The following is an 18,495-nucleotide window of genomic DNA, read 5'->3' on the forward strand; positions in this document are numbered from 1 at the left end:
TTTTCTTCTGATTGTAGATGTTAAGCAGCATCCTTATGGTTACTCATCTAGTTGTCCCTACAGATGTTTTATTAACGATCTCCGTAACTCCCTGTGGGTCAGCCTACTTGGCTGTTCCTGACAATAACTGTGATTTGACAGTAATTGTGGCCCCTTAACTTTTGGCAGTTAAGTGTTGCCCATCTGGCTTCTATCAGGAGCCCCATCATCTTCATGGCTATTACCAAGCTTAGCCTGGTCTGCAGAGAAGCCTCACTGAATTTGTTAGCGATCTTGGTGCCCCGTCTCACCAGTGTATTCCTGATGGCCTCGGTGAATGGGAGAGTTCTCTGGGCCTCACATAACAGACCCATGTGGCATTCCCTTCTCCCTGCATCTTTTGATTCCTTCCTCTGCCTTCTGCCAGGGCAACTCAGGCATTTTCACTTCGCTGAGTGTTGGCCATCATTTTTCTGGGTTTCTGAGAGGCACCCCAGCAGTGAGCTTGCTCCATTCCCCCACCCCTCCACCCACTTTCACCTCTGGTAACCAATTTGCTCTCTGTTTCTGAGTTTTTGTTTGTTTGTTTGTTTTTTGTTTGTTTTAGATTCCACATTTAAGCAAGATAATACAGTATTTATCTTTCCCTATCTGACTTATTTCACTTAGCATGCATGATACCCTCAAGGTAAATCTATATGGTTGCAAATGACAAGATTTCCCTCTTTGTCACAGAAAGGCTTATGACCAGTATGTGGCTGGGGTAAGATGGCTTGATGCCTTCAGACTTCAGCAACCAGGGATGATAACGGGGCAAGAGGTCACAGTCTCAATCTTCTTTGAAACCTAGCTTCCCCTAAGTGGAGACGATATTTTCTGGATTCCCTGTTCTTTTATGTTTCCTAACTCTTTGGGGTCCCGAGTTGGCTCAGCTGCCCAGGTCCCAGAGCCTGCAATGACTGACTGGCCACCCTTGGGTTATGATCCCAAGTCACCAGGACTGCCGCCACCCTGGCATTGCCAGGCAATATCACCTGGCCTCACTGTTCAGCTCCTGTGGGTGGCTACACTTGATCAGTGCATCTAGCCAGCTTCTCTCAGACCTAGTCTACTGGTCCCAGTGCCCTCCTCCTGCTCTGACCAGGCATCACTGATGCAGCTGATTCAGACGGAGGGATGGGAGCGGCGGGCTGAGATGGAAGGGTACAGTTTGAAAACGATTTCTATTCCCTTCCTGAGTCTTATATTCCTGCTGCAGATTAGCTTTAGCTTCCTGAATGTCCTTTCTACCTGTGTTTCATGGCTTAGTGAATGGCATACCATTCACCCAGTGACCAGACTGGAAGCCTAGCTGTCATCCATTGTTCTGCCTCTCTTCTACAGCCCACAGTCGATTGACTACTATCTGGTCAGTTCTTCCTTCATGCTATCCCTTGAGTTTGTCCCCTTTATCTCCACTGACACTACCTCATTTTGAATCACAGGTTGCAGACTGGTAACCTTTGCACCAGATTTGGTCAATATTTGGTTGGGTTTATTTTTTGCAAGATTTTGAAATTTAAAAGGTTACATTAAAATTTCCTTGAATATTTGGAAGATCTAGCAATCCTGGGCAATATTCTTGCATAAAAACTATCAATTGGTGCTGAATAGTGGCTATCCTTTACAACAAGGCATGTGCTTTTCATTTTTCACAGTTCCCACCACTCCCTACTATCTTAGAACCTGCCTGCTTCACTCATTTATATTACATGTCTGGCTCCTGGAGGCATTGGATTGTGACCCCTGGTTTTCTCTCTTGAGAAAGACAACAACCTTCTACCTGGTTCCCCAGCCTGAAGTTTTACCCTTCTTTAATCCATAATGCAGCCAGGATGATTTTCAGGAAGTGTCACTCCACTGCTTTTGCCAACCTCTAGCCTTCAGTGGTATCTCACTGTTGTCAGGAACAAACACACAGCTCTTTAGTGTGGCATTTAAGACCCTTCATGATCTAACCTTACTCATCTAATGACAGTTTTATTTTTCATTATATTTTAATGTTATCATGTACAACCCTGGGAATATAGTTCATATGTATACATTATATCTTTCATTTCCAATTTTTAAATTTGTTCTTTTATAGATCAGTCTGAGTTTGTTTTGATTTTGCCCATGTTTCATGATTTTTCTCTCCTGTATTATATGTAAATTATTCATTTGCTGTCTCTTTGAGGATCTTAAACATTCATTTTAAAGCATTTACAGACTTTTAATATTCTCTATTAATATTACAGACTTTTTAATATTCTCTAATATGAATTTATCTTCCAAACTGTCGATTTTTTTGGCTAGCTTTTCTAGAGTTATATTTTTCCCAAGTATTTTGTACTGTTGAATCTCAGACTCACTTCGAGTGGGCGAGTGCACACACACACTCTCAGCTCCTGGTCTGAGGTTATGTGTTGCCTTGCTTTCTCAGGTATGCTCCATATGAGCTTTTGCCTCAGACAGCAGCCGGCAGCAGTTTTTTTCATTTCTCTTTAACAAAAAAGAGATCCTGACCCCAGCCCCTCGTTTCTACAGTGACTTTGGCACTATTCCTTGCTGCAGGTGGAGAACTTTTAGTCTCCGTTAACTTGCAGGAGCTGAACCCATCGCTGCCTCTAACTGCTTAAACCTGGGCTCTAGTAGGCCCTCACTTCAGCCCTACTCACGGCTTTTATTAACAGGTTTCTTACATTTATGGCCCATAGAGATGTTTATCTTGCTTTTAAACCAGTATATGCTTTGAAAATGTTCTCTTTTTGCATTTTTTCAATTATTGCTGTGTGCTCACTGTATGTAGGGTATCTCAAAGCATGGACTTACAAGGACTTACAATGCAATATTGAGCAGAAGACCTATTAATAACTTGAAAATTTTAATGCAATCCATTACAAACCAACCTGTTTCCTTTTCATTAGGAAAATTTACATGTCGTCTAAGTGGAGGAATCTAGGAAAGGTTTCTCAAATTCTTCTCTTCTCCGACTACTTTCTATCTCATCTCTCCCATTTGTGGCTTTTTGCTTCCCCTTTCCTTTCCTTTTCCCTGCTCCCTGACCCCCTCTTCTTCTTCCTTCTCTTTCCTCTTCTTCTTTTACTTTTCTTCTCTGACTCTTCCCCTCCTGGATTTCTCCTGTATTTAGGTCATTTTCTTATGGTCTGTCATCCTCCCAGTGTTGTCCCAGTCCTGTTAGCCAGGTAACAGTGAGGAGCAGATGTGCCTCATGTTTATATGAATCAGGGCTCCACTCAAGGGAAGGGCTGGCCCTCAGCGACATTATGATATACAACTCGGGAAATAGAGCCAATATTTTATAATAACTATAAATGGAGTATAACCCTTAAAAATTGTGATTCACAATATTGTACGTCTGTAGTTTATATAATATTGTACAGCAACTATACTTCAATAAAGACTTAGACATTGAAAATTATAAAACATGGATAAAAAATAAAAGAAAAATTAAATAAATGTGCAGACATCCCATGGTGATGGAAAGACTTAATATTGTTAAGACGGCAACAGTATATAATGCAACCTGCACAATCAGTGTGATTTCTCTGCAAATTCCCAGAAGCCTTTGGGAAGAAATATGCAAGCCGATCCTCACATTCATATGGAATTTAAAGGGACCCCAAGGAGCCAAAACAACCTGAAAAAAGAAAATGAAAGTTGGAGGCTCACACTTCCCATTCTCAAATGTTAGTACAAAGCAACAGTAAAACTGTGATACTGGCATAAAGATATACGTATAGATGAATGAAATTGAATGGAGAACCCAGAAAAAAATCCACCCACCTGTGATGAACTGATTTTAGACAATAGTCAGCAACATTAAATTCGGGGGAAATGGTGTTTTCAACAAATGGCGCTACGCAATTGGCTATCCACATGCAGAGGAATGAAATGGACCCTTACCTCATACCACATATAAAAAGTAACTCAAAATACATAAAAGGCTTAAATATAAGAAGTAAAATTACAATCAACACCCTGTATCCATGGGTTCCATATCCATGGATTCAACCAACTCCAAATTGAAAATACTAAAAAAAAAAAAAAAGAAATTCTGAAAAGTTTCAGAAAGACAAAACTTGAATTTGCCATCTGCCAGCTGATATTTTCATAGCATTTACATTGTATTTACAACATTTATATAGCATTTACATTATATTAGTGATTATAAGTAATCTAGAGTGATTTAAAGTATACAGGGAGACATGCCTAGGTTATATGCAATTACTATACCATTTCATATAAGAGACTTGAGTATACACAGATTTTGGTATGCCCGAGGTGCTCTTGAACCAATCTTCCACGGATACTGAGGGATGACTGTATAAACTCTCCAATAAAACATGTGGATAAATCTTTACAACCTAGGATTTAGCAATGTTTCTTAGATTGGACAGCAAAGCACAAGCCACAAAAGAAAAAATACACAAATTGAACTATGCATGGGGAACTATGTTCAATATCTTGTAATAATTTTTAATGGAAAAAATATGAAAATGGATATATGTATGTATATGCATGACTGGGACATTGTGCTGTACACCAGAGATTGAGACATTGTAACTGACCATACTTCAATTTAGAAAAAGAAAAAGAAAATGAAATTTAAAAAATTTGTAGAAATCTAATTACCTCTGCCCCCCAAAAAGGTGTGATTTCAGAAAATGAAAATACAGCCCACAGAATGGAAGGAAATATTTGCTCATTATATATCTGATGAATCGTTATCCAGAGTGTATCAAGAACTTTTACAACTCATCAATGTAAAGACAAACAACCTAGTTTTAAAAATGGTCAACTTCAATAGACCCTCCTCCACACAAGACATACAAATGGTCATCAAGCAGATTAAAAGATATCAAAAATTAGTCATGATAGAAGTGCAAATTAAAAACCACAATGCAATAACTCCTTCAAGCACTCTAAAATAGTTATAACCAAGAAAACTAAAAATAACAAATGTTGGTAACAATGTAGAGAAATTGGAACCTTTAAAAATTACTTGTGGAAATTGAAAAGGATGCAACCTATGCTTACCATATAAATATACAATTAGCATATGGTTCAACAACTCCCCTCCTAGATACATACCCAAAAGAAGGGGAAACAGGTGTGCACATGTACTGATAGCAGCACAATAGCCAAAAGATAGAAGCAATGCAAACGTCCGTCAATGGGTAAATGGATAAACAAAAGGGGACAGATCCATAAACGGCCATATTATTTTACCACAAAAGGAATAATGTAAAATGGTGCAGCCTCTGTGGAAAACAGTACGGCGGTTCCTCAAAACTTAAACATAAAAATTAACATATGATTCCTCAATTCCACATCAGGGTATATACCCAAAACACTGAAAGCAGCGGCTGGAACTGATACGGGTACACTCATATTCTTGGCAGCATTAATCACAATAGCAAAAGGTGGAAGTGACCCAAGTGTCTACCGATGGATGAATGAATAAACTAAATGTGGTATATACACAAAGGAATGCAACTCAGCCTTAAAACTAAGGAAATACTGACACATGCCACAATGTATATGGGTCTTGAAGTGATTATAAGTGAAATAACCCTGTCACAAAAGGACAAAAATTATATGATTCTACTTATATGAGGTATCCAGAGAAGTCAAATTCAAAGACAAGAAAGTAGAATGTGGCTGCCAGGGGCTTGAGGAGAATGAGTGTTTAATGCTACAGTTTCACTGGTGGAAACTGAAAAGTTCTGAACATGGATGGTGAGGATATTTGTACAACGATATGAATGTGGTTAATGCCATAGAACTGTATACTTAAAAGGGTTTGAATGGTAAATGTTATGTACATTTAATCAAAATGAAAAAAGTGGATGAAAGACTGATACGTGTTACAACGTGGATGAACACTGAAAACATCCTAAGTGAAAGAAGCCATACAGAAAAGCCACCCAGATCCTATTCATACTGTGCGCTTTAAATCCATGAAGGCTGTGAGAGTGAGGGAAAGTACCAGTAACGGTTCCAGAAAAAGAAAGCTGGATGGGAATGGAAAAAGACATTTCCCTAGAGTCGAGGCAGCGGGCGAATGTTGAAGTGGGCCTGTGCTTTGGATTATAATGTGGAAACCATAATAATTTTCTCATTTGGAGGTTATGTGCTGGTTGCCTGGGAGAGTGTCCCTGTTTTGGGTAAAACACACTGGAGTATTTTGTGTGAAGTGGCAAATGTGGTAAAGCAAGGACGGTTGGGAAATCTGAGTGTAGAGATAAACAGTACTTAGTACTGTTGTTGCAAATTTTCTGAATTTGAAATTAACTTTCCAAAACACCACGTCAATACCACTCCAGAAAACCAGAGAAAACATCCCGTTTTCTTACAGAGGCCAAGTCTCACACAGATCCAGTTCACACAAAGTCACGAACCTAATCTCCCTTGTAGGACTCCACATATAATTTACAGGCACTGTGGGAAGATTATATTAGGAGCTACTATGTCTTCAGTGTTGTGGATGACCTGGATGTGATAGAAACATTGGGATTTTTGAGGTCCAATTTTCTAACATCATTCCACCAAAAAACTATTAGACCTAATAAATGAATTTAGTGAAGTTGCAAAATCAATACACAAATATCAATAGCATTTCTAAACACTAATAATGAACCATCAGAAAGAGAAAGAAAACAATCCAACTTAAAATTGCATCAAAAAGAACAAAATACCCAGAAATAAATTTAAACAAGGACTTGAAAGACCTGCACACTGAAAACTTTAAGATACTGATGAATAAACTGAAAAAACACAAATAAATGGAAAGATATCCCAAGTTCATGAAATGAAAGAATTAATGTGGTTAAAATGTCCATACTACTCAAAGCAATGTACACAGTGAATGCAATGCCTACCAAAATTCCCATGGGTTTTTTCCCCATTGAAATAGAGCAAATTATCCTAATACTTGTGTGGGACCACAAAGGACCCCAAATAGCCAATGCGATCCTCAGAAAGAACAGGCTGGAGGCATCTCGCTCCCTGATTTCAAACTATATTGCGAAGCTACAGTAACCAAAATGTGTGAAACTGGCACAAAAACAGGCACCCGGACCAGAAGAACAGAACAGAGAGGCCAGAATTAAACCCTTACGGAGGCGGTCATTTAATTTATGACAAAGGTGCCAAGAACACACCAAGGGGAAAAGACAACAAACAGTGCTGGGAAAACTGGACGCCACATGCCATCTACGCGGCACACAAAACTGACTAAAAACCCAGGTTTCCACATCAAGCCCTTCCTGCGTCTTGCGCAGACGGACCCCCCCCCCCCCCCAGCGGTCAGCTGTACACAGGAAGTGTCTCCTCACTTTTCCTCACGTATCACGTTTTTTCTCACCTTTTCCTCCTGGCGGTGCCTCCCCGGGCAGATTGTGAAGAAACCCAGCTCCTGTCAGCATGGATGCAGCCTCCTGTTGTCCTGAAGCCGAAACCTCAGCGGGTCCTAAGATAATGAACCCGGGTTCCAGGGACGCTGGCCCCTCGGCATCCCAAAGCAGAAGCCCCAGCTTGCCTCAGCAGACAGAACTCCTTTCAGCTGTGCAGAGCTAGGTCCTCGGTGGAATGCGCGTGCGCTGTGAGTCAGAGAAGCGGCTCAGCGCCCCCCTGAGGTCAGTGCTGGAAGTGCAGGCCACACCTCACTCACAGTTCACTGGAGACACTGCCCCCTGCTGGCTGAATCCATTAAACTTTGGAAATTCAAACTGAAGTGTAGTCAAATATCCCGTAACTTCCCCTCAAATGGGTAAGGAACATTTGGAAACCCGATGGAATGAAATGAATGTAGACGTAAACTTTGCAACTTACACCAAATTCACTCAAAGTTATTTATAGACAAATATTAAAAGCAAAACTATTCAAACTTACAGAAGAAAATAAGAAAATTGGCATGAGCTTGGTCACACAGATCGAGTTTTGACTTTTAAAAGGCAAAAAAGCCAATATACAAAAAGCAAAAAATTAATAACATGTATTTTATAAAATTAAACATTTTTACTTGGTGAAATAACCTTATTCAAAACACCAAAACACAAGCAAACAAGTGGGAGAAAATTATTTGCAAAACACATACCTGATAAAGAATTTGTGTTCAAATTATACAAGAACTAAGAAACAGACAACCACATTAAAAATGGGTAAAGATCTGAACAGATACCCAGCCAAAGAAAATATACCAATAATAAATAAGTGGACAAAAATATGATCAACATCATATACCAGTAGGGAATTACACACATTAAAACAACAAGACAGTGCTGCACACCTATTAGAACTGTTAACCTCCCCCCAGAATGACAATACCAACTGCTGGAGGATGGGGAACAACAGACGCTCTCTTGCACTGCTGATGGAATGTATATACAGCCTCTTGAAATATAGTTTGGTAGTATTTTCTACAGCTAAACCAGTTTCACATCTTGAGATCCATCAATCATGCCTCTAATATTTACATATCTGCTTTGAAAAATTATATCCAAACAAAAACAAGGATGCAATTATGCACAGTAGCTCTACTCATAGTGTCTGAACCTTAAAGGAATCAGGATATCTTCAGGGGATGAATGCAGAAGCAAACTGGGGTACATCCATGTGAAGGGGAGCAGAATATGACCCCCCAAATGTGGAATTTCATGAGACCCCAAAGAGCTAAAACAATTTTAAGAAAGAAAATCAAAGTAGGAGTCTCACGCTTCCCATTTTCAAATGTTAGTACACAGCAACAGTAAAGAAAACGCTGAGATAGTGACATAAAGATATACAGTGTGATGTGACTGAAGGGAGTGTCTCCTGACTTTCCTTGAGGAGAGGGAGAGTGAGGGAAGAAGCTAATCTTTATTAAAATATGTCTTAGGTCAGGCACGGAGGTAGAGGGATTTATTATATGCCTTTCATTTAATGTTTAACAACAATCCTGTGAAGTATATACTATTATTATTACTATTATTCCTTTCATATTACAGACAAGGCATCTGAGACTCAAAAAGGTTAAGTCATTTGCCTAAGTTAATATGTGAAGGAACTGGAATCAAAACATAGATCGGTCCACTTTTTTCTGCTATACAACAGTGTCATGGACATTTGACCAATGATTAAAAAGATGATGATCTAAAATTTCTGACTTTAGGAAGAGGCAGGGAGCTGATTATGAGGGTCAAGTTAGAGGTGAGGGGAAGGGCTTGGAGCTTCCTCAAAACCCTTGAAATAATGCCATGAAGGCAGCCACATGCTCTGTGCAGGGCTTGGGACCCGTACCTGTAGTTCCTCCTGGACAATTTCCTCCCTATCTCCAGACTGTCCTCAACACCCCTCACGCAGGGAGAAGCCAGCTCTCTGGGCATGGTGTGAGGCCTGCATCCTGAGGAGGGCGCGGCCTGCATCCTGAGGAGGGCGCTCCCTGCTCACGCTATCTCAGTCCTCTCCCCAGGACACGGGCACATGCAACACAGGCTTTCACTTTTGACTTTAATGGAAACAACAACAACAACAAAAACACCACGGAGACGTTTAAAATACTCACATACAGCCTAGGTCCTGCCCATTTCTGGAGCAAAATTCCAGACAGGGAAACCTTCTATTCTTTTTTTTTTTTTTTGCTCTATTTTCCCACTTTATCCAGACAGGACCCTTGTCTGTTCCAGATTTTCTTCTTTCTTCCAGTTCCTCTCATTGGCCCTTTTTGTACAACTATCTAACTTCCACCTCTCGGGCTTACATCTCTTTATATCCATGAGTAACTAATTCTCCTTTTTCTGCTATCATCCCTTTCACCCCTGGAAACCTTTCTCTCTCCTGCATCACTTGTGGGATCACTTGCATCATCTAAGTGCAGATCCCTGGGTCCCATTTCCAGAGGTTCTGATTTTTGTAGGTCTGGTGAGGAGCCTAGAAATCTGCATTTGTAAACAACTACTTCAGATCATTCTGAAATAGGTGGTTTACATGGCATGCCTTGAGAAACATGTTGATATATTTTTTAAAAATTAGAAATGTTTTTGTGTCACTTTCAAAAACCTTTAAAGAGTCCCTGATGGAGACAAAATTTCAGAATCCTGTCATTGGATTTAATTTCTTTTCTTCCTTTCTCACTTAATTGCCTCCTTTCTTGCCCCTACAACTTCCTGGTCCAACACCAGTGACAGGAGGACTAATGGGAACTCCCAGAGAAACGGCCTAATTGGCCTCCTGGGCTGCAGGCACGAGTGGACAGAGCCCCCTCCTCACCTCTGACTGACCCTCCCTTTCCCAAGCAGAAGCTGTGTGTGCAGTGGAAGTGGCTCTCACCCCACCACTACGTGCATCACTGCTCTAGAGACTTTAGGACCAAGAGTTTTGTTTCTCTTTTTCTGAGATTTAAAAAAATTATTTATTTGTGTGTTGGGAGGAAGGTAATTAAGTTTATTTATTTATTTAATGGAGGTGCTGGGGACTGAACCCAAGACCTCACACATGCTAGGCTTGCACTCTACCACTGAGCTAAACCCTCTGCACTCTGAGATTTCATTTGAAGCCTGTCATGAGATCTTACCTTAATCCTTTTTTTCCCTTTAAAATTAAAATTTTTATAAAATTATTTTTTAACTGATGTAGAGTTGATTTACAACGTTGTGTTAGTCTCTGGTGTACAGCATAGAGATTCAATTATATATATATTCTCTTTCATTATAGATTATTACAAGATACTGAATATAAATTCTTAATGGTTCTTCTTGCTATTTCCCTAACCCTCCTTTCCCTGTCTGCCAGCCTGGGTCCTTGCCACCTTAGATTAACAATCTGAAAATTCCCTACTTGCTGTTGTCCTCTGCTCCTTCTTGCATCCTTTTCAGTATTAATGAATTCATTTTCAGCTAATGTTTAGGGAGTGTCTACAGTATTTAGGCCCTGCGCCAGGCATGAGATTTTGATCCCTACCCCCATTCCAGCTGGAAAAATGAAGTTCCCCTCATTTTGTTAGACATCTATTTTCAATCCCACAGTCTCCATCTTTTCATTGCAGGAGTCTCCAGTCCTTTAGACTTTAAGGGGCTAGGCTGGAATCTAGGAAGAAGTCAGTAGTTGTCTTATTCCTCTCAGTGGGGTATGTCCTGGGATGAGCTGTCCCCAGAGCCTGAGAAGGGCCCCCTTTACCTCTTGGTTCTTGAGGCTGTAGATGATGGGGTTGACCATAGTGGGTGAACACAGTGTAGAGGACAGAGAAGGCCTTCCGGAGGAAGGGGGCCATGTGGTCTCTTGGGGCTACGTAGACCACAATGAGGGTGCCATAAAACACCCCAACTGCACTGAGGTGGGAGGAGCAGGTGGAGAAGGCTTTCTGCTTTCTACGACCTGAAGGTATTCGCAGCACAGTCCGTAGGATGAAGGCATAGGATGTCACAATCAACAGGAAGAGGGCCAGTGTCAGGAAGGCTGAGATGCTCACTCCAGCTCCCCACATGACCCTCACATCACCACAGAACAGCCCTACAACTGGAGCAAAGTCACAGAAGTAGTGATCAATCTCCCTGCTGCCAGGGCAGAGGGGCAGACGGGCTGCCAGGGCCAGAATGAAGGCAGAGAAGGAGAAGCCACAGAACCAGGCTCCAGCAGCCAGGCAGCCACACAGCCAGGTGCTCATCAGAGCAGGGTAGTGAAGGGGGTGACAGATGGCCAAGTAATGGTCATAGGACATGGCAGAGAGTAGGAGGCGCTCTGCTGCAGCCAGTGAGGCAAACAGGTAGAACTGGAACAGACAGCTGACCAGCAAGATGATTTCCCTCTCTTCCAAGGAGCTCTGCAACAGCTGAGGCGCGATGTTGGAGGTGTAGCCAATCTCCAGCAGGGAGAAGTGGCTGAGGAAAAAGTACATGGGTGTGTGGAGAGTCCGACTGGAGGCTACAGCCAGCACGATGAGGGCGTTGCCCCCGACTATTATCACATCGATGGCCAGAAAGAGGGTGACGGCGAGGAAGCCCAGGTGTTGCAGCTCCCCAAAGCCCTCTAGGATTAGCCAGGTGGTCTGGTTCTCGCTGTCACTACTGGTCTGCTTCCTCATCTAGATCTGGGCCCAAGAGAATAGAAGAAGGCAATATTAACCAAGATAGGATTATGGCCACACACCATGCTTGGCTTATTCTTTTGTTCATCACAGCAAGCACTGGAGCCAGGCTTTGTTGTCTCCTATTTATAGAAGAGAAACTGAGACTCAGTGAATTCAAGTCAATTATTAAAGATCACGATGGTCGAGTCATGATTTGAACCCAGGTTTGCTTGACTCCAAAGCTCCTACATGGTCTACTGTCCTACGGTGCTTTCCCAAATCCTTTCTGAGTGATAGAAATGTCAGTACCAGAGAACAGTTTAGGGCTTTTCCAATCATCAAGAGCTATTTACCTGACAATCCTGGCTGAGCATGAACAGGAGAACCATATCTGGTAAACTCTTCTGGAAGGGTGTCCATGACTTCCTGGGGAGGTGGCCCTGCTCTGAGGTCATGCCCATTCCTGGAACAGCCACTCATCTCACACTATTTCCTTTTTCCAAGAAAATGAGACTAGGAAATCCTGATAAGCAGTATATACCACCTACTCTATGAGAGATGCCGTATAGAAAGATCTGAAATAACTTATATCCCACTCTCCTGGGAAACTATTCTTTGTCCTTGGACAAGTGGCCTGGTGACTGTTGGTAAAGCCGTGTTCAAACTTCTCCTAATCAGTTTGTTGGGAGTCTTTTTCTCTTGGTTCCCCTCCCCTATATTCCCTATACAGGTCAAATGCTCAACTTATCTCACCTAACTATGGATTCTTTAGAAACTTCTGCCCTGGCATAGGACTTCTTCTCTCACTTATAGCAGGAAGATAATACCAAACACACAGGAAGACCTTGATAAGTACTTGTGGAATGAATAAATAAATAAATTAGTTATAATAATTTTTCAACAGTAAATAGCCATGGAAAATTGCAGCCTCTGAAAAAGAGGCACTTAAAATGATTACTGAAAGAGAGAAGGAATCTCTGGGTCCTCCCCTAACTGATGGAATACTGGAATATTGCTACTCAGAGCCTGAGATGAAACCATGATTAAGATTGGAGGTGGAAGGGGTATGTGTATGTATGTATGTGTGCGTGTGCATGTGTGCGTGCGTGCGTGCGTGTGTGTGTGTTATGGTGAAGAAACCAGAAAGCCCAGTATGGTATAGAGTTTTCTCATTTTTGAAATTAAGAAAGATAACAGTCCACATGAGTAGATGGCAGCGAGAACAAAGGGTCTTTGTGTTCTTTTCCTGGTCCTACCTGTCCTGGTTTTGAGCTTACATCATGCAGATACACATTGGTCATAAGGAGGGGTATAGACATAGAGCAAATAGAATACTTTCATATGTTTTTGAACATATTTTGCCTTCTATGTACTGGTGACTTCTTAAAGAGCTATGGAGAGACTTGAGATGAGAATGGAATAGACTCTGGGTTTATTCCAGAGGGAAGAAGCTACTAAAGGGAAGAAGCTACTGAAACTAACCAAACCAACAAACCAAGTCAACTGACCCAGAACTTTTCACGTCTGGACTCTGTATCAATGCTGATGACCAAAAAATTACTATTGCTCTTGCTAACCAGTGAATTTGACCTTAGTTCTGGTAAAATTCTTAGATGTTTTACAGAATGTTTGGAATTCTCATAAGGAGATGTCATCAGGAGCTATCTCATGTTAATTACAATGTGAAACATCACATAATGTCTTTTATTGATAGAATTAATAATTTAGTAGATTAAAAGTTAGTAGGTCCGGAGAAAGCAGTAGGAAAAGAACATGTTAATTTCACATAAAGCTTCACAGAAAAAGATGATGACTGTGAGCTTAATGAGAATACTCTTAGTGTGGCTACTATATGTCAAAATTATTCATTAATCACCATCTGAAAGTCTGACAAAGATGTCTAGTGAAAAGGAGACGGCTTTGGAGATCTTGTCTTCTTCAGCTATTTTAGCAGTGACTTCGACAGACACAGCAAATGTGCACGGCTCATCGAACTTCAGACGATAAGAAACAGAGGGGAAACCAACATTACAGGAGATAGAATTATAATTCAAAATAAGCTTGACTTTTGGAATGCTAGACTAAAACCAAGATGAAATTTAACAAGAGCACATACGAAATCTGCGTGTAGGCTTTAACAATCAGTTGATAAAGTACAGGAAGGGTAAGACCTAACTTGGTAGCCATCTGTGTGAAAATGACTTGAGATTTTTTTGACTATCATGAATTAGGACTTAGTAGCTGTGAAGTATGAAGAACATACAAAGAATGTGGAGATATTTAATCCGGAAAAGACAAAACTAATGGAAAACTATGATAGCTGGTTTCAGTACTGAAGGAATTCTTATTGAAAAAGAGGAATTATAGCTAGCCCACAGAGGGCAGAACAAGGACCAAGGGGGTGGTTGTGGTGGAAAACTCACACCCACCTACCTGTGCTGGTTTCGTCAAGATGATTCTTATGGGGCTAGCGATCGTTATTTACAGCATGATTTTGGGATCTGAAAATAAGGTAAATCTCACTGGAGAGGCTCAGAGTGGGGGAAATTAAGTTGTTTCCTAGAGCCTCCAGAAGTTTGTTGGCAAATATGGGCCCCCTTCAATGGAACTTCCTGGGACAAACACGAGACATTTAAAAAAAAACATGGCAAGCTTCTGAATTTGTTTAGGTTGGGTCAGAGGTGCTTCTCTTTGTAAACAAAGAGTAGCGTTGACCCAGATGATTTCTAGGTGTGCAGATTCAGTAGAGAGCGGACTGACCAGCTTTGGGCTTGGAGTTAACTCCTTTTCTCCTGGTTGTCTTACCCCTGGACTAAACTCTTCTGCCAGCCTGCAGCTCTGTGGACCTTCTGCTTCTCTCCTCTGAAAGCTCCGTGCTGTTGGCTCCTTCCCACCCCAGCGTACTCGCAGAAGAGTGTTGTCTCCATTCTGCATATGTTGCTCTGGTCACTACTGTCTTTTCTAGAGCAAGATAGCCTCCTTCCCTTATGGGGGTTGAAAAAGAGCCTCCCTAGGGAGGAGAGGTAGCTTGGAGTCACCTGGATGAGCTGCATCTTTGTTTTTGTTCCAGGGGAATGTTTTAGTTCATCAGGGACCACATCCAGGTGTTTCACTCAAACCTAATGACTTTTTCCTCATGAAATAGGGACTGAAAAGATGTAAGAATAGCCGTGATCAAAATCAATATTTATCTAATAATTTATAAGTCATAAGCAAATATTAACTTATTTAATAAATATCTAATACTCAGAATGAACAACAAGGTGAAAGGTGAGTATGCTGTGATTTGTTCTTGTACCACTGTGGTGGATTATCTAGAGTATGACCTCAAAAGCCTAGATTAGCAGCCTTTCCACTCTGACATGGGTTATGACCTGGGGTCCTGATTTCATCCCTTAACAAGGAGGAGGCAGGAGGAAACGGCTTTATAATTCTGTAGATAATTTGTTCTGTTTAGTTTGGTGGTTTTTAACATCACAGATGTACATAAAACCAGGTCAGTCCCCTTAAAGAGAATGCAGGCAGATAGTAAGGTGCAGCTAAATGACAACGTAAAGAAGTCACCCTGCTGCAAGAACAAAGCACTGAGTTCTTTCCACAGGAAAGCAGGGAGCAGACCTCGGCCAGAAGGCAGACAGCACAGGGTCACAGTGGGGGTAGGATTTTCCTAGTAACAGACTAGGATGGCTCTTCCTGGAAGAAACTGGACAAGTGTCTTACTTTAACATGTGAAAGGCAGAGTGGAAAGACTTGGATGAGGAAAAGGTGACCTGCAAAGAGTAAGGGGCAGACTGTCTCTGACGGAGTAGCTGAGAATAAAATATGGCTGCCTGGGTCTTGGGTTGTGTAAAGGGGGTGGGGGGGCAGTGAGAAAGATGAGAATAAGAGCCTTTTCTAGGTAGAAAGGAAATCCAGTGTTTATTATAAACTTAGAATTTATGATAATAGTCAAACATATCCAACTTGTGTTTAAAAGTTTAACGTCAGTGTTTTTTTTTTCCCCCGGAATGTTATCTGTGAGTTTAAAGTGAAAATAAAGGGTCTATATTCTGTTTTCTAGATATTAGATTATGTTTTTGTGTAACACTGTGTCCTGACATTAATTCATTCAAGAAATACTTATCAAGTATTTACAGTGTGTCAGGCACTGTTCTAGACTCTAGGTATATAGCAGCAAACAAAGCAAAATTTGGTTAGTAGAGTTATCTGGACTACTTTGTTCCCCATGCTTTGACGATGAGTCTGTATTACCCTGATCAGACTCCTCTTTCACCCAGAGCTGGCTTTTCTGAATGCAGAAATCCTGCCTGGGAGAAAATTCATTTTCAAAGGACTAGCTTCTTGTATCCATCATCCCAACTAACTGATACAAGCATCAAGAATGAATGGAGATTTGGTGCCAGCCATTATGGAAAACAGTATGGAGATTCCTTAAAAAACTGAAAATAGGCTCGCCCTGTGAGCCAGCCATTTGCAGCAACATGGATGGACCTGGAGTTCATCATTCTAAGTGAAGTAAGCCAGAAAGAGAAAGAAAAGTACCGTATGATTCTTGTAATAACCTTTAATGAAAAAAATATGAAAACGAATACATGTATGTATATGCATGACTTGGACATTGTGCTGTACACTGGGAACTGATGCATTGTAACTCATGGTACTTCAATTAAAAAAAACACCATATGATACCACTTACATGTGGAATCTTAAAAAAAAGACACAAGTGAACTTTTTTACAAAACAAAAACAGACTCACAGACACAGAAAACAAATGTATTGTTACCACAGGGGAAAGATGGTGGGAAGGGATAAATTGGGAGTTCGAGATTTGCAGATAATAATATATACAAAATAGATAAACAACAAAGTCCGACTGTATAGCACAGGGAACTATAATCAGTAACTTGTGATAACCTATAATGAAAAAGAATATGGAAAGGAGAAAAAAGAATGAATAGAGAGAATATATAAAGGTGGATGTCGTAAGACCAGATAGCAAAATAATGATACTAAAGGAAACCATTTAGTGAATATCTCTATGTCCTGGGAAGTTTGATTAGAGTTTTACAAAATGATCTCGTTGAAGCCTCACAAGAATCGTAGAAGGTAGTTATTATCATTATCTACAGTTTACATACACCAGGCAACTATAGCACAGAGAGATCAAGTACATTGTCCAGGATCATCAAATTAGTAAGCGGTGAAGCCAAAATTTAAATCTGACATTCCACAGTTTTGCTTTTGGATAATAGAGGAGAAGGGTAAATAGAAGGTGTTAAGAAAAAGAAGAAAACGGTGATGGGTTGGCCTGGAAATATGATTAAGTTGTTATCTTCAGATGCTTGCTACCTCCTAATTTTAAGTATTGTGGAACAGACACACAGATATACAGACATTCATAAAATGTACCCTAGGTTGGCTCCTACTGATTGTCGAAATTTCATCCTGGAAAAAATATAAAGGGGGTGTTATCGAACAATGGTCTCAGTCATTAACAAAGTCTCAATAAAGCCCTTCTGTAGTAGCTCACTGTGAGCAGTAAACTTCCTGGTGAACCTTGCAGGATAAACTTGTTGAGACCACACGAACTAATATTCTCAATAAGGCTGTTAGTTTAACCCAGTAAAGTGTTGGAGGATATTTAATAAAAATAAAGTTTGACTTTTGGAATAACTGATCATCCTATGTTATTCTTCATGAAGGTAGGTAGCCAGGCCAACCGCCTTTCAAGACTAATTTTGGATCATGGCAATAAAAACATGTGAACAGCACATTCACGTTAAAATAACTCCACTACTTAAAATTTTATTTCCTTCCAGTTTTTTTGTTCTTTACATAGTTGTAATTGTCACCATATATACAATTTAAATCCTAGTATTTCACCTAATATTTTATTGTAATTATTTTATATACATACCTCTATTTAAACTGATCATATAACGTTCAATATGTAGGTGTAGCAGAATTTGCCCAACCACTTTTTCACTGAAGCTTTGAGTCTGTATACAGACCAAATGCATAGATCATTTATATTTCAACCTTCCACTAAATGGGAGGTCATTTATCTTCTTCTTACATATCCACTGATAAGAAGTTAATATATTCTGGGTACTATTTAATATACATATTTTGAACCTCACAACATGTTGGGCATTATTGGATGATCAAGACACATGATTTTCCCATAGATAACTATGGTACAATAGGAAATATGATACCTGTCACAAAAGAGCTAGTTTACTGAGATTACAGAGAAAGAAATAAGGGAAATTAATGGCAAAGGTGGAATATGAGCTAGAATTTAGAGGACAGACAAGGTTGTAGAAAATTAGAAGTGAGGATAAGTGTCTTCAGTTCCTACCTATTGAGGAGTTAACTGTTGCAGGTTAGCTCTCCTGATGTCCACAACTACATAATGGATACAATGTATG

General features: G+C 40.4%; 1 pseudogene; it reads right to left on the reverse strand.

Moving 5' to 3' along the window:
- Positions 1-11,085: 11,085 nt before the first annotated feature.
- Positions 11,086-12,079, reverse strand: LOC102540953 (olfactory receptor 11A1-like; annotated as a pseudogene).
- Between the last annotated feature and the right edge of the window lie 6,416 nt (positions 12,080-18,495).

The sequence above is a fragment of the Vicugna pacos genome, chromosome 12 (genome assembly GCF_048564905.1).
Source record: "Vicugna pacos chromosome 12, VicPac4, whole genome shotgun sequence".
In the NCBI taxonomy this organism is placed as follows: Eukaryota; Metazoa; Chordata; class Mammalia; order Artiodactyla; family Camelidae; genus Vicugna; species Vicugna pacos.